Genomic DNA, 13,418 nt, shown 5'->3' with positions numbered 1-13,418 from the left:
CTCTGGACTCTGGGTGCAGATAGCACAGGAGGGACACACACGGGGAGCTGAGGGCTTAAGTATACTCCACTGGTATACCCAAGAACAGAGGAGACCCTCTGCTGACTCAAGAAGAAATAAAAAATCTAAATAGATCCATAATAAATAAAGAAATTGAATTAGTAATCAAAAAACTATCCACAAAGAAAAGGCCAGGCCAAGATAGATCCACTGGTGGACTCTACTAAACAATTAAAGCAAAATTATACCCATTCTTCAAAAACCACTCCAAAAAACAAAAGAGGAGAGAATACTTCCCACCTCATTTTATAAATCTAGTTACCCTGAGCCAAAACCAAACACATCACAAGAAAACAACAGACCAATATCCCTTATGAATATGGATGCAAAAATCCTCAACAAAATACTACTAGCTAACTGAATCCAACAATATATAAAAGGTATTACATAACATGTCTAAATAGAGTTACCTAAAGAATGCAAGGTAGGCATCCTTAACATCCAGAAATGAATTAATGTAAAATCAATAAAATCTAAATCAAAAGCCAGTTGATCACCTCCATAAATCCAACTCTTCCATTATAAAAAACACTCAAAACACTAGGAAAAGAAGGTTCCTCACACTGATAAAAGGCATCTATGCAAAATCCACAGCTTACATTATACTTAATAGTGTAAACTGAACACTTTCCTCCTAAGATCAGGCATAAGACAAGGATGTCTGCATTCACCACTTGTATTCAAAATCATACTGGATGCTCTCAACTATAGCAATTAGGTAAGAAAAGGAAATAAAAGGCTTCCAAATGGGAAAAGAAGAAGTAAAACTATCTTTACTCACAGATGACATAATCTTGTATATAGAAAATCCTAAGGAATTCACAAAAAAAGATTAGAACTACTAAATGTGTTAAGCAAGGTTGCAGGATACAAAATAAATATACGAATATCAATTATATTTCTATATTCTTGCAATGAACAATCCAAAATGAAATTTAAAAAATAATTACATTTACAATAGCACCCAAAAGAGTAAAATACATAGGTTAGCCAGGTATGGTGGTGCTCACCTGTAATACTAGCTACACAGGAGGCTGAGGCAAGAGGATCACTTCAACTCAAGAGTTCAAGATTACAGTGAGCTATGATCATACCACTACACTCCAGCCTGGGCAACAGAGCAAGACTCCATCTCAAAAAAAAAAATACTTAGGAATAAATTTAACAAAAGAAATGTAGAACTTATGCTCTGAAAACTATGAAAACATTGTTATAGAAATTAAAGAAGATCTAAATAAATGGAAAACATCCCATGTTCATGGATCTGAAGACTTAATATTGTTAGGATGGCAATACTTCCCAAATCAATCTACTGATTCAATGTAATCCCTATCAGATTCCCAGATGACTTCTCTGTAGAAATCAACAAGTTTCTTCCAAAATTTGTATGGAATTTCCAGGGACCCAGAATAGCAAAAACAATCTTAAAATTAAAAAAGAACAAAGGTAGAGAACTCACACTTCCCCAAAACTTACTAAAGCAACAATAATTAAGCCAGTATGGCACTAGCATAAGGATAGACATAAAGATAAATGGAAAATACTAAGAGTCCAGAAATAAACCCACACATCTATGATCAACCGATTTTCAACAAAGGTGTCAAGATCATTCAACAAGTAATTGCAACAGATGGGTCTAAGATGACCGAATAGTCACATGCAAAAGAATGAAATTGGATGCTTACCTCTAATCATATGTTTAAAATTAACTCAAAATGTGTCAAAGATCTAAGTATAAGCTAATGTACAGATAAAATTATAAAACTCTTGAAACTCTTAGAAAACAATATAAGTAAATCTTTATGACCTCAGATTTGGCAATGGATTCTTAGATTTGACACCAGAAATGTGAGCAATAAAAAATAAATAAGGGCCAAGCATGGTGGCTAATGCCTGTAACTCCAATACTTTGGGAGGCTAAGGCAGGAGGATTGCTTGAGCCAGGAGTCTGAGACCAGCCTGTGCTGATCCCATCACTACAAAAAATATAAAAATTAGCCAGGTGTGGTGGTGTGTGCCTGTAGTCCCAGCTACTGGGGAGGCTGAGGTGGGAGAATTGCTTAACACTGGGAGGCTGAGGCTACAGAGAGCCATGATTGCACCACTGCACTCCAGTCTGGATGACAGAGCAAGATCCTGTCTCAAAATAAATAAATAAACAAATAAAACCAGGTGCAGTGGCTGACGTCCGTAATCCCAACACTTTGGGAGACTGAGGCAAGCAAACTGCTCAAGCCTGAGAGTTTGAGAAGAGCCTGGGCAACAAAGCGAGACCCCATCTAAACAAAAAATAAAAAATTAGCTGGGCATGGTTGTGTATGCCTATAGTCCCAGCTACTTGAGAGGCTGAGGCAGGAGTTTGAGGTTGCTGTGAGCTAAAATCATGCCACTACACCTCAGCTTGGGCAGCAGAGTGAGACTGTATCTCAAAAAAAACAAAATAAATAAACTAGACTTCATCAAAACTAAAAACTTTTGGTTTTCAAAGGTCACCATCAAGAAGATGAAATGATGGGAGAAAATATTTGCAAATCATATATTTGATAATATACAAGAACTCATACAACTCAATAATAAAAAAAGTCCAATTAAAAATGAACAATGGGTCTGAATAGGTATTTTTCCAAGTAAGATATACAAATGGCCAACAAGAACATAAAAAGATGCTCAAGGCCGGGTGCAGTGGCTCATGCCTGTAATCCCAGCACTTTGGGAGGCCAAGGCAGGAGGATCACCTGAGGCCAGGAGTTCGAGACCAGCCTGGCCAACATGGTGAAACCCCATCTCTACTAAAAATACAAAAAAAATAAAAAAATAGCCAAGCATGGTGGCAGGTGCCTGTAATCCCAACTACTTGGGAGGTAAGAGAATCGCTTGAACCCGAGAGGCAGAGGTTGCAGTGGGCCAAAATCACACCATTACACTCCAGCCTGGGCAACAAGAGCAAAACTCTGTTTCCAAAAAAAAAAAATGCTCAGCATAATTAGTCATTAGGGAAACACAAATCAAAACTATGAGATATCACTTCACACCTACTATGACAGAATCAAAGAAGTCAGATAGTAATAAGTGTTGGTGAGGATGTGGAGAAATCAGAACCCTCATATACTGCTAGTGGGGATGCAAAATGATGCAACCACTTTAGAAAGGAATCTAGAAGTTCCTCTAACACTTAAACACAGAATTACCATATGACCCAGCAATTTAATACTGAAGTATCTATCCAAGAGCAATGAAAACATATGTCCATACAAAAAAACTTACACATAAATGTTTATAGTAGCATTATTCATAAGAGCCAAAATTTGGAAACAACCCAAATGTCCATCAGCTGATGAATATATAAACAAAAGGTAGTATCCATACAGTGGAATATTATTTGGCCATAAAAAAGAAAAGAACAAAATACTGATATATGTTACAACATAAATGAATAAAAGCATATAGGTTTTAGAATGAGACATCTCTGGCTCTTAAAAACATGCTAAGTTAAAGAAGCCAGTCACAAAAGGGCACCTATTATATGATTCTGTTTATATAAAATATCCAGGATAGGCAAATTCATAGAGACAGAAAGTAGATTCATAGTTGCTTAGGTCTCAGCATAGGGGAGAACGAAGCGGGAAGGAGAGTTACAGCTAAAGGATGTGCGGTTTCTTTTTGAGTTGATAAAAATAACCCAAACTTGGCTGTGGTAATGGTTACATGTATCTGTGAACATACAAAAAAGGAATTGAATTTTATGCATTAAATGGGTGAATTGTATAGTATTTGAATTATATTTCAACAAAGCTGTTATTTTTTTTTTAAAGAGAACAAATGGTGATGGATACATGGGGGTTAATTTTGTTATTCTTTATGCTTTTGCTTATGCTTCAAATTCTCCCAAAAAACAAAAATGAAGTTTCTTTTTTTTTTTTTTTAAGTAGAACACTCCTGTATTTTGGCCACATTTACCATTAGGCCAGGAGCAGTGGCTCACACCTGTAATCCCAGCACTTCGGGAGGCCAAGGTGGATTTTTCACTTGAGCTGAAGAGTTCAAGACAAGCCTGGGCAACATAGTGAGACATCATCTTTGCCAAGCATGGCAGAAAAAACAAAATTTTTTTAAACTTCTTTAAATATTAAAAAAAAAAGTGCAACAGCAAATTAAATTTAGAAAGTCAGCAAAATACATTCTGCCCTTTTTCCTGGAAGACATCCTAAGTCATCAAGAAAATGAAAAATTAGCCATAAATTGAGACATAAATAAAATGCTCATCTGTATTCCAATCTAGGAAAGATATAGGCCTTGACATTGAGATATTAAGATAAGCAGTTGGGTCGGGGAGATCTGATACTGACAGGTTAGGAAGGATGGTAAGGACCAATAGTAATAAACATTTTTCAGTCATGAAACCTGGCTTTTGGGTTACAAAAATAAACAAAAAGTGTTCTAAATAACAAAAAATAAAATATGTATACACTGATTTTTTAAATTCAGTTTAGTTAACTGTCTTGAATAAGGAACCGAGGTTTGCATTTTATCCCCTTTTCATTCAGTGTTGATTTTCAGTTGCTCACTGATTTGTCTTTTAAGTAACTGGAAAATAAAAACCAGGTTTTTAATGACATCATCTTAAAGGAAAGTATCTACTAATCATTTACTAAAGCCCAGTGAGGATTCTAAACGCTTTGCAAGCATTCTATTTTAATCTTCATAACAAAACTACAAAGTAAATTGTAGATACTATTATTCAGGTATCCTTGAATACAGAGAGGTTAAGAAACCTGCACCAGTGGTCTCACTAGTTAAGTGATGTGCGGTACCTAAACCCAGACTGTCTACTCCAGAACCCTAAACAAATGGCCTATGCACACGCCCCTCCATGTAGACTATAAAAACAATAGCTCTATTCACACTAATTCTAATCACTACAAGTTCAAACTGCAGGCAAGTATGTCATACATTTGATTAAATTGTTAAAGGATGATTAGAAGACAATAATTTGAATGTTGTAACAGGTGCATTCCTATAAATAGGCACAACAGATTAGTTTCTAATGCCTTGTTAGAATAATAAATGGGAGATAATCTCCTTACCCCCTAAACTCTAGAAATTCTCTTCTACATTCTTCACTTGACACTTGTTTGTTTTGAATACTTATTTTTTCTACAACAAGTTTACTCAGATTCAGGTTTTATTTAAGAGGTGAGTGTATTAACACCCCATTGACCTAGTCCTACAATATGATCAGCTGTGAAAGTAATAACCCCAAAGAATGCTGTGGGAAAAACATACGGGTTTGACGGTCAGTTCTGGAAACAGATCTTGAAGCTGTTGTTCATTTTCAGAGCTTTGCTTTCTCCAGGTTATGCTAGTGTCACATTAAATTTAAGAAAGTAGAAATCAGGTCTTCCAGTCAAAGAAAGATGACAAATGCATATAGCATTAGAAGTATACTGCTTTTGTAGGCAATAATACAAGGGCTCACTTGGAATTTTCAACAAAAGACGCAAAGGGCAAAATAACACAAAATTTGGAGTAGGACAGCTCTGGGTCCACTTTCTGACCACGTTTCCACTACATGACCTGAAACAAGTCCCTCATCCTCTAGTATCTCAATTGTTCTAGGATGGAGGAGGATAAAATGGTTCAACCCATAGCAAGTACTCAATAGTCAGTAATAACCTAACAATAGAAACAGTGGTGGTGGGAGAGACGGTGGTAGCAGTGGTAGTGGAAAGAGACAATGGTAGTGTGTTCTGTGCAAGACACAATTACGAATGCCAAACTCACCCTCTGGACTGAAATTTGAAATGGGACTCACAAAGACTGATAGCAATCACTAATGGAAATGTTATTAATCAGCAGGGATGTTTTATAATAACTTCATGTATTTTAATAATTTTCAAAAAATATTTGAAAGTATTCTAAAGCATAAGACTTACTACATCCCTCAAAAGGTGTAAAAGTTTTAAAATTACTATATATACTATTGCTGTTGGATTTTTTCCCTTCAATGAGCATTTCTATCAAGAAGTTGTACCATAAATATAAGTGTATAGTTGTAATTTAACCACAACAATTACACGCAATGAAAAATCCCTTAAAGTCTCACAAATAACTTGTAACTTGTTTTCAAAATAAAAGTTTTTAAAATTCTTCTTTAAAAACTTCTGGGTTTTCTAGTTTCTTTTTTTAATTCTTCCGCTTATTCATGAAAAAAAATCTCAGTAATTGTTTTCTTTATAAAATGCTAATAAGTTCGAAAATCTTTCTCTCTCTGAATGCTAGCCAACTTAAGACCCATAGCTTATCCTGCAGCATCTTTCAAGTTGTTTATCAATGAGGACATGTAAGATGTGTATACATGTAAGATACGGTTTCATTTTTAAAGTAAAAGTGAGATACCCAAAAAAATACATTTCTCCAGGAAATTGAAGTCAAATGCAGGACTTGACTGGCAGCAAGTGCTGATAAAATCAGCGCAGCTCATCTAAACTGTTGTGGTCTCCAAGTAAAAAGAGGAGAAACAATAATCCTATTACAAGAAGGATTGGGGGTATTAGTACATGCATCCTACTTCAGTCGTAGGCTGGGAACTGCTCTGCCCATTTACTCACAGACCTGTTGAAGTGTCTCAGGAGGATGCTCATGCTCCATGTGACATTCCTCAATGGAATCCTTAAAAAGTCTCATCCCTTTTTTCTCAAAGGTATTCACAGAATCGCATACACTTTGTGCTCCTAGTGTTTATTCCAGTGCAAACATCTTTCTAAGAAATCAATCACCTTACAGCCCCCAAACCATTTTATTGCATTGGAGGATCTTGTTCACAAAATAAAAAATGGAAAGGGCATTCATGTACCCGAAGTTTAATACCAGACATACCATCTTACCTGATGCCACGTCAGATGAGCTCTGTCTCACCTTTCTGCGAACCCTCGTTCCGCAAATTTCCCTTTATGAACGCCTGACAAGGTCCCAGTGATGGAGCAGAGGGAGCAAGAACGGAGGGTGCAAAGAAAAGCAACCTTTAGCTTCACTATTCCCTCTCGTCCTCCAGCTGAAAGTTGTTCCACGTCCCGGGCAAAGAGACAGCCCCACCAGGCAGTACCATCAGCTCCACAGAGTTGGAGTGATTCCCCCAAGAAGCTCCCCTGCGCCCCCCGTCAACCCCCAGAGACCAGCAGAGGAAACGGCATCTATCCCTTGGAAGACACTAGGCAGGCAAGAACAAATGCAAGTCCTGCTGCTCACACCGAGGAGGAAAGGATGGAGGAGGCGGCGAATGGGATGTAGCAGAAACCCGACGGCCGCAGCGGAAGGGACACCTCCCCTCTCCAGACTAACTCTGAGCCATCTTCGCCCTGTTGTCATAGCACTTACAACGGACGCCACTGCGCAGTCACGCCGCGCCGCGCCGCCTTCTGGGGGCTGGAGTCCAGAGAGGCTGAGGCGCGAAGGAGGAGACCGACTTCTCAGGGGGCCGCGGTTGGAATTAGATTACTGCTGGGGCGGGGCTCGAGTGAACCACGGCCTGGTTCTTATTAGCAGAGAGGGATAATTACTGCAATCCTCTGCCCCGTTATGACAGCAGTTCCTCAAGGAAGACCCGCCTCCTGCCTGGGCTCTGGGCGCAGGCCACGCCCCCCAGAGGCGTGCCCGCGCCCTCCCCTCCGAGCGTGTGGGTGGGGCCTAGCGGGGACACGGCGTCGCGGGCATCTAGGTGGTGCTCTGGGATTCCGCGCTTCTGAGAGTCCCAGTCGCCGTGTTTTTTTCCTGCCGGGACATTCATGAGGGCTTCGTCCATGCACCGCGCGACCGTGGCGAGGGTGGTCGCGGTAGCGAGCGCCAGCGTGTGCCCTATGGTGGTGGGGGTGGTGCTGGCCCAGTACACATTCACCTTGGAGAGGAAGACGGGGCGGAAGACCAAGATCATAGAGATGATGGAGCTTTTGAACAGTTTCCAGTTTTTCCTTTTTTTACTATTTAAAACAGCGCTGCTTTGAAGTTACTTGTGCCTGTGTCCTGATACACGTGTTAAATATATTTTCCGTCTACACCTTAGAGTGGATTTCCTGGTACATGGGATTGGATCTATGTCTTCTTTTGTTTTTTACTTTTTTAAAAAATCTTCACATTCACATTTCAGTGTAGCCAACCTTGAAATTTTTCTTGTTTGCTTTTTTCAGTGGATTCTAGTGTAGGCTTTAAATTTTCTGTATTTCACCACCAATCCACAAATCCACATTCCCAGTAGAAAATACCATTCTAGTTTTAGTTTTTTGGTTTTGGGGGTTTTTTGGGGGGGTTTTTTGTTTTTTTGTTTGTTTGTTTTTACTGAGACTGGGTCTTACTGACAGGGTCGCCTAGACTGGAGTGCAATGGCACGATCACTGTTCATTGAAGCACTGAAGCCTCAACCTCCCAGGGTCAAACGATTCTCCCACCTCAGCCTTCCTAGTAAGCTGGGACTACAGGCACAGACCACCACGCCCGGCTAATTTTTGTATTTTTTGTAGAGACGAAGTTTTGCCATGTCCAGGTTGCTCTCCAACTCCTGGGCTCAAATGATCCACCCACCTTGGTCCCCCAAAGTGCTGGAATTGCTGGCGTGAGCCACCACGTCTGGCCCCAGTAGTTTCAAAAATGACCTTTCAGTCAAAGCCTTGGTAATATAACCAGTTTACAATTGTATTCTGCTATATAGACACAGCAGATTTTTATTAGACTTATTGAAATGTCCATATTACCACAAGAAGACTCACAAATGCTTTTCTAATTATGGAGGAATCAAGTAAAGAGAAAAAAAGGTTTTATCTTTGTTTACACAAGTATACTTTATCAAATTGCTATAAATTATAAATAGCTTAAGAGACAAGATTTTCTTAAATCTGGAAAAAAAATTTGAGTAAAGAACCAACAACATTTGAAATAAAGTCATAAAAACATTGTCTTCATCAGTTATTTAAACTCATGTAATTAATTTTTGTTCTGCCTGATCTTGATTAATAGTTTCATGAACTCACTTTTTTATTACAGTTCTGGAAATTGTTATTTTGTCCATTGATCTTCAGGCTTTTAGAAACCTGTATTTAAGAGCATTTTTTAGGGCCAGGCACAATGGCTCATGCCTGTAATCCCAGCAATTTGGGAGGCCAACGTGGGAGGATCATTTGAGGCCAGAAGTTCAAGAACAGCCTGGCCAACATAGTGAAACCCCATCTCTACTAAAAATACAGAAAATTAACCTAGCGTGGTAGTGCAAGCCTGTAATCCCACCTACTCAGGAGGCTGAGGCATGAGAATTACTGGAACCAGGGAGGCAGAGGTCACAGTAAACCAGGATCACGTCACTGCACTGCAGCCTGGGCATCAGAGGAAGATTGTCTCAAAAATAAATAAAAACAAGAGTACTTGTTAGAATATTTTCTATGAGTCTGTTTTTAAAAAAATAATTCAAAACAATAACATGGATGACAAAAACTTAAAACAGCCATGGTTAAAAATCTGATGAAGTTAACAACTGAGAAGAACATTTATTTATTGCTATTACACACAGTATTTGAAGATAACCAGAATTATGACTGGTAATATAATACATTTGTATGAATTTTTTTTAAAGATGCGGTCTTGCTCTATTGCCCAGGCTAGAGTGCAGTCACACATTCATAGCTCACTGCAACCTCAAACTCCTGGACTCAAGCAATCCTTCTGCTTCCGCCTCTCAAGCAGCTGGGACTGTACGTTTGTACCACCATGCTTGACTTTTTTTTTTCTTTTTTGTTTTGTTTTGTTTTGTTTTAGTAGAGACAGGGTCTTGCTTTGTTGCCCACGCTGGTCACAAATTCCTGGCTATAAGCAATCCTCCGACCTCAGCCTCCCAAAGTGTTGGGATTATAGGCATGAGCCATCATTTCCAGCAGACTTGTATGAACTTATATAATTTTTCAAACATTCATATCAATAACATTCCCATAAATGCAAATAAAAGAAAAACCTAGCATCAGTTATCATTTGACAATGTTTCTTATAAAATTTACCAAATAACCCAAATCATTTAATACCTCTACAAGATGAGAAAGATATCTTTTTGTTGCAGGAAGTCAGGGACCCCGAACGGAGGGACTGGTTGAAGCCACAGCAGAAGAGCATAAACTGTGCAGATTTCATGGACATTTATTATTTCCCCAAATTAATACTTTTATAATTTCTTACGCCTGTCTTTACTACAGTCTCTATGGACATTTATCACTTCCCCAATCAATACTCTTATAATTTTCTTTTTTTTTTTTTTTTTTTTGAGACAGAGTCTCGCTCTGTCACCCAGGCTGGAGTGCAGTGGCCGGATCTCAGCTCACTGCAAGCTCCGCCTCCCGGGTTTACGCCATTCTCCTGCCTCAGCCTCCCAAGTAGCTGGGATTACAGGCACCTGCCACCTCGCCCGGCTAGTTTTTTGTATCTTTTAGTAGAGACGGGGTTTCACCGGGTTAGCCAAGATGGTCTCGATCTCCTGACCTTGTGATCCGCCCATCTCGGCCTCCCAAAGTGCTGGGATTACATCTTATAATTTTCTATGCCTGTCTTTAATCTCTTAATCCCATCATCTTTGTAAGCTGAGGATGTATGTAGCCTCAGGACCCTGTGATGATTGCATTATCTGTAAAAATTATTTGTAAAACATGTATTTCAATAATATGAAATCTGGGCATCCTAAAAAAGAACAGGATAACAGTGATTTTCAGGCAACAAGGGAGATAACCATAAGGTCTGACTGCCTGTGGTGCCGGGCAGAATACAGTCATATTTCTCTTCTTGCAGAAAGCAAATAGGAGAAATATCACTGGACTCTTCCCAGCAAGGAATAACCCTGGGAAAGGAATGCATTCCCGGGGTGGGTCTATGGACAGCCACTCTGGAAGTGTCCTCCTTATGAGGTTGAAGATAAGGGATGAAATACGCCCTGGTCTCCTGCAATGCCCTCAGGCTTGCTAGGATTAGGAAATTCCAGCCTGGAGAATTCTAGTCAGACCGGTTGTCTGCTCTCAAACCCTGTTTCCTGTTAAGATGTTTATCAATGACAATGCATGCCCAGTGGGACATGGAACCTCATCAGTAATTCTAATTTTGCCCTGGCCTTGTGACTTTTTATTGCCCTTTCAAGCATGTGATCTTTGTGACTTACTCCCTGTTCGTACCCCCCTCCCCTTTTGAAATCCCTAATAAAAACTTGCTGGTTTTGCGGCTCAAGGGGCATCACAGACCTACCAATAGGTGATGTCACCCCCAGAGGCCCACCTGTAGAATTTCTCTCTTTTGTACTCTTTCTCTATTTCTCAGACTGGCCGACACTTAGGGAAAATAGAAAAAAACCTACATTGAAATATTGGGGGCTGGTTCCCCTGATATCTTTTAATGCTTTCCAGGAGTCCAACTGGAAAATTCCAAAGTTAATTCTACATTTAAAAATCTTAAATTGGAATTTGATTTTGAAGAAGTTTTTTAAAAGGCTCAAAACACTGCATCAATACAGAATCACAAGTTACTTGTGAAATAAGTCATTCATAGAACCAGAGTGATAATCAAAAGGCTTAAAAAGCCATACAAATAATCACATTAAAATTATCTTAACCATTTTAAACTTCAGGTTTAAAAAAGAAATCAAATATAACATAGGCAACACAGGAAATTATGTTGATAAAATGTATAATCTTCCTCAGGCCAGGTACCAAAAAATTAAATCTGCAATGTGATTGTTTCTCCTTTTGGGGAGCTCATTTAGATAACCTGGAAGTCAAATGTGATGAAAAGGGTACTTGAATTTAATAAGATACAGGAAGATGTGTCCCAGGTCATGATTATAACAATTTACATGTATCAAGAAAAGCCAAAAGTACAGAATCAAGTTATATTGAAAAACAGCATCGATTTCTAGACCTTCAGGATAAATTTAGTGTCAGGCCATACCAGCAGTTAGAACGAAAAAAAAAAGTATAGCAACTGATGAAAAAAATTGAAGGAGAGAGTTACCATCTCAGGCTTTCTAAAGAGGAGAAAAACCTGAATGCAATGATATATGATCGGCAAATCAAATAGCAAGACATGGCAAATTTGAACCACTGAGATATGAATCCAAGAAATTGCAAAAGCAAAACTCTACCTCAAGTGATATTACCAGACAGGTGCAATATCTGTAATCCAAGCATTTTAGGAGGCTAAGGTGGGCAGATCACTTGAGCCCAGGAGTTCGAGACCAGCCTGGACGATATGGCAAAATCCTGTCTCTACAAAAAATATAAAAATAGCCGGGCATGGTTGCATGTGCCTTTAGTCTCAGCTACTAGGGGGGCTGAAGTTGGAGGAATGCTTGAGCCTAGTAGGTCAAGGCTGCAGTGAGCCATGATCGTGCAACTACACTCCAGCCTGCATGACTGAGTAAAAACCTGTCAAAAAAAAAAAAAAAAAAAAAAAAAAGGCAATGAAATTACTATTTTAAATGAAGAAGACAGCATTTTTAATGTGAAACTAGGGAAATTAAATAAATCTCAGTGAAAAAAGGTAGCAGAAGTAGAAACTGCCTGCAGTTTAGAAGTAGCTGTTAAAGAAATAGATTTTAGAATTCAAAATGAAAGCTTCTTACAATTTTATCAGGAGCAGATCAATACTTCAAGAAAATGTTGTTTTAAAAATGAAGGACCAGGCTCTGGTCCTGTATCAGTGCACCTCCAACGTCAATGTTTAAATTTTAGAAAACCACTTATAAACTATTTATTTTTAATCCCAGCCAACCTGATCATTCATGAAAGTTTTCTCATAGGCCTATTATTCATAAATGCTCTTTGACTTGCTTAGAGATTTTCTCATTTTTTTAATGCCCAAGTCTTTGTCCTCCCATTTTTCATTTTATATAAAAGCCAATTATTTTATAGGACTAAAATTTACTATTCAAGATTATTTATCATATAAAAGTATTTTTTCCTAAATTCATTTTTGATTAATAAATATAAATATATTTAAAATTTTATAAACTTTAAAAAGCCAAAAATGAACTTATATTTATTCAGTGGTTTGTTTCCATTTTTATCTTATTTGGATGTGATCCAGACATTGTATCTACTATTTAACATAATATAACTTCAGGATTTTAAATTACATAAAAATTTCATTAATAAATATGTACTCTATTTATAATTAACTAATTTATTTTTTATCAATTACATCTAGATTACTTCTGAAAACTGAAATATGAGACAAAGCTAGTCACTGCTGTGTTTATTAACAAGTTTCATGTCTGTTAATATCAAGTATTTATCTAAGTAAGAACTTTAAAGTTAAATACATGGGTATCCTGTTGATAACTCAGAAGACAG

At 38.2% G+C, this 13,418-nt stretch overlaps 1 protein-coding gene across 1 annotated transcript in view; it reads right to left on the bottom strand.

Moving 5' to 3' along the window:
* Nucleotides 1–7,687, bottom strand: part of BBS9 (Bardet-Biedl syndrome 9) — a 527,217-nt gene extending 519,530 nt beyond the window's left edge. The window contains exon 1 of the mRNA XM_011966349.1: nt 6,945–7,687. The gene's annotated coding sequence lies outside the window, so the exon portion shown is untranslated. The remainder of the gene's footprint in view (nt 1–6,944) is intronic.
* Nucleotides 7,688–13,418: the final 5,731 nt, after the last annotated feature.

Source organism: Mandrillus leucophaeus, unplaced genomic scaffold, assembly GCF_000951045.1.
Source record: "Mandrillus leucophaeus isolate KB7577 unplaced genomic scaffold, Mleu.le_1.0 Scaffold757, whole genome shotgun sequence".
Lineage (NCBI taxonomy): Eukaryota > Metazoa > Chordata > Mammalia > Primates > Cercopithecidae > Mandrillus > Mandrillus leucophaeus.
The sequence above is the reverse complement of the archived record's forward strand: the minus strand, read 5'-3'. Positions and strand labels throughout refer to the sequence as shown.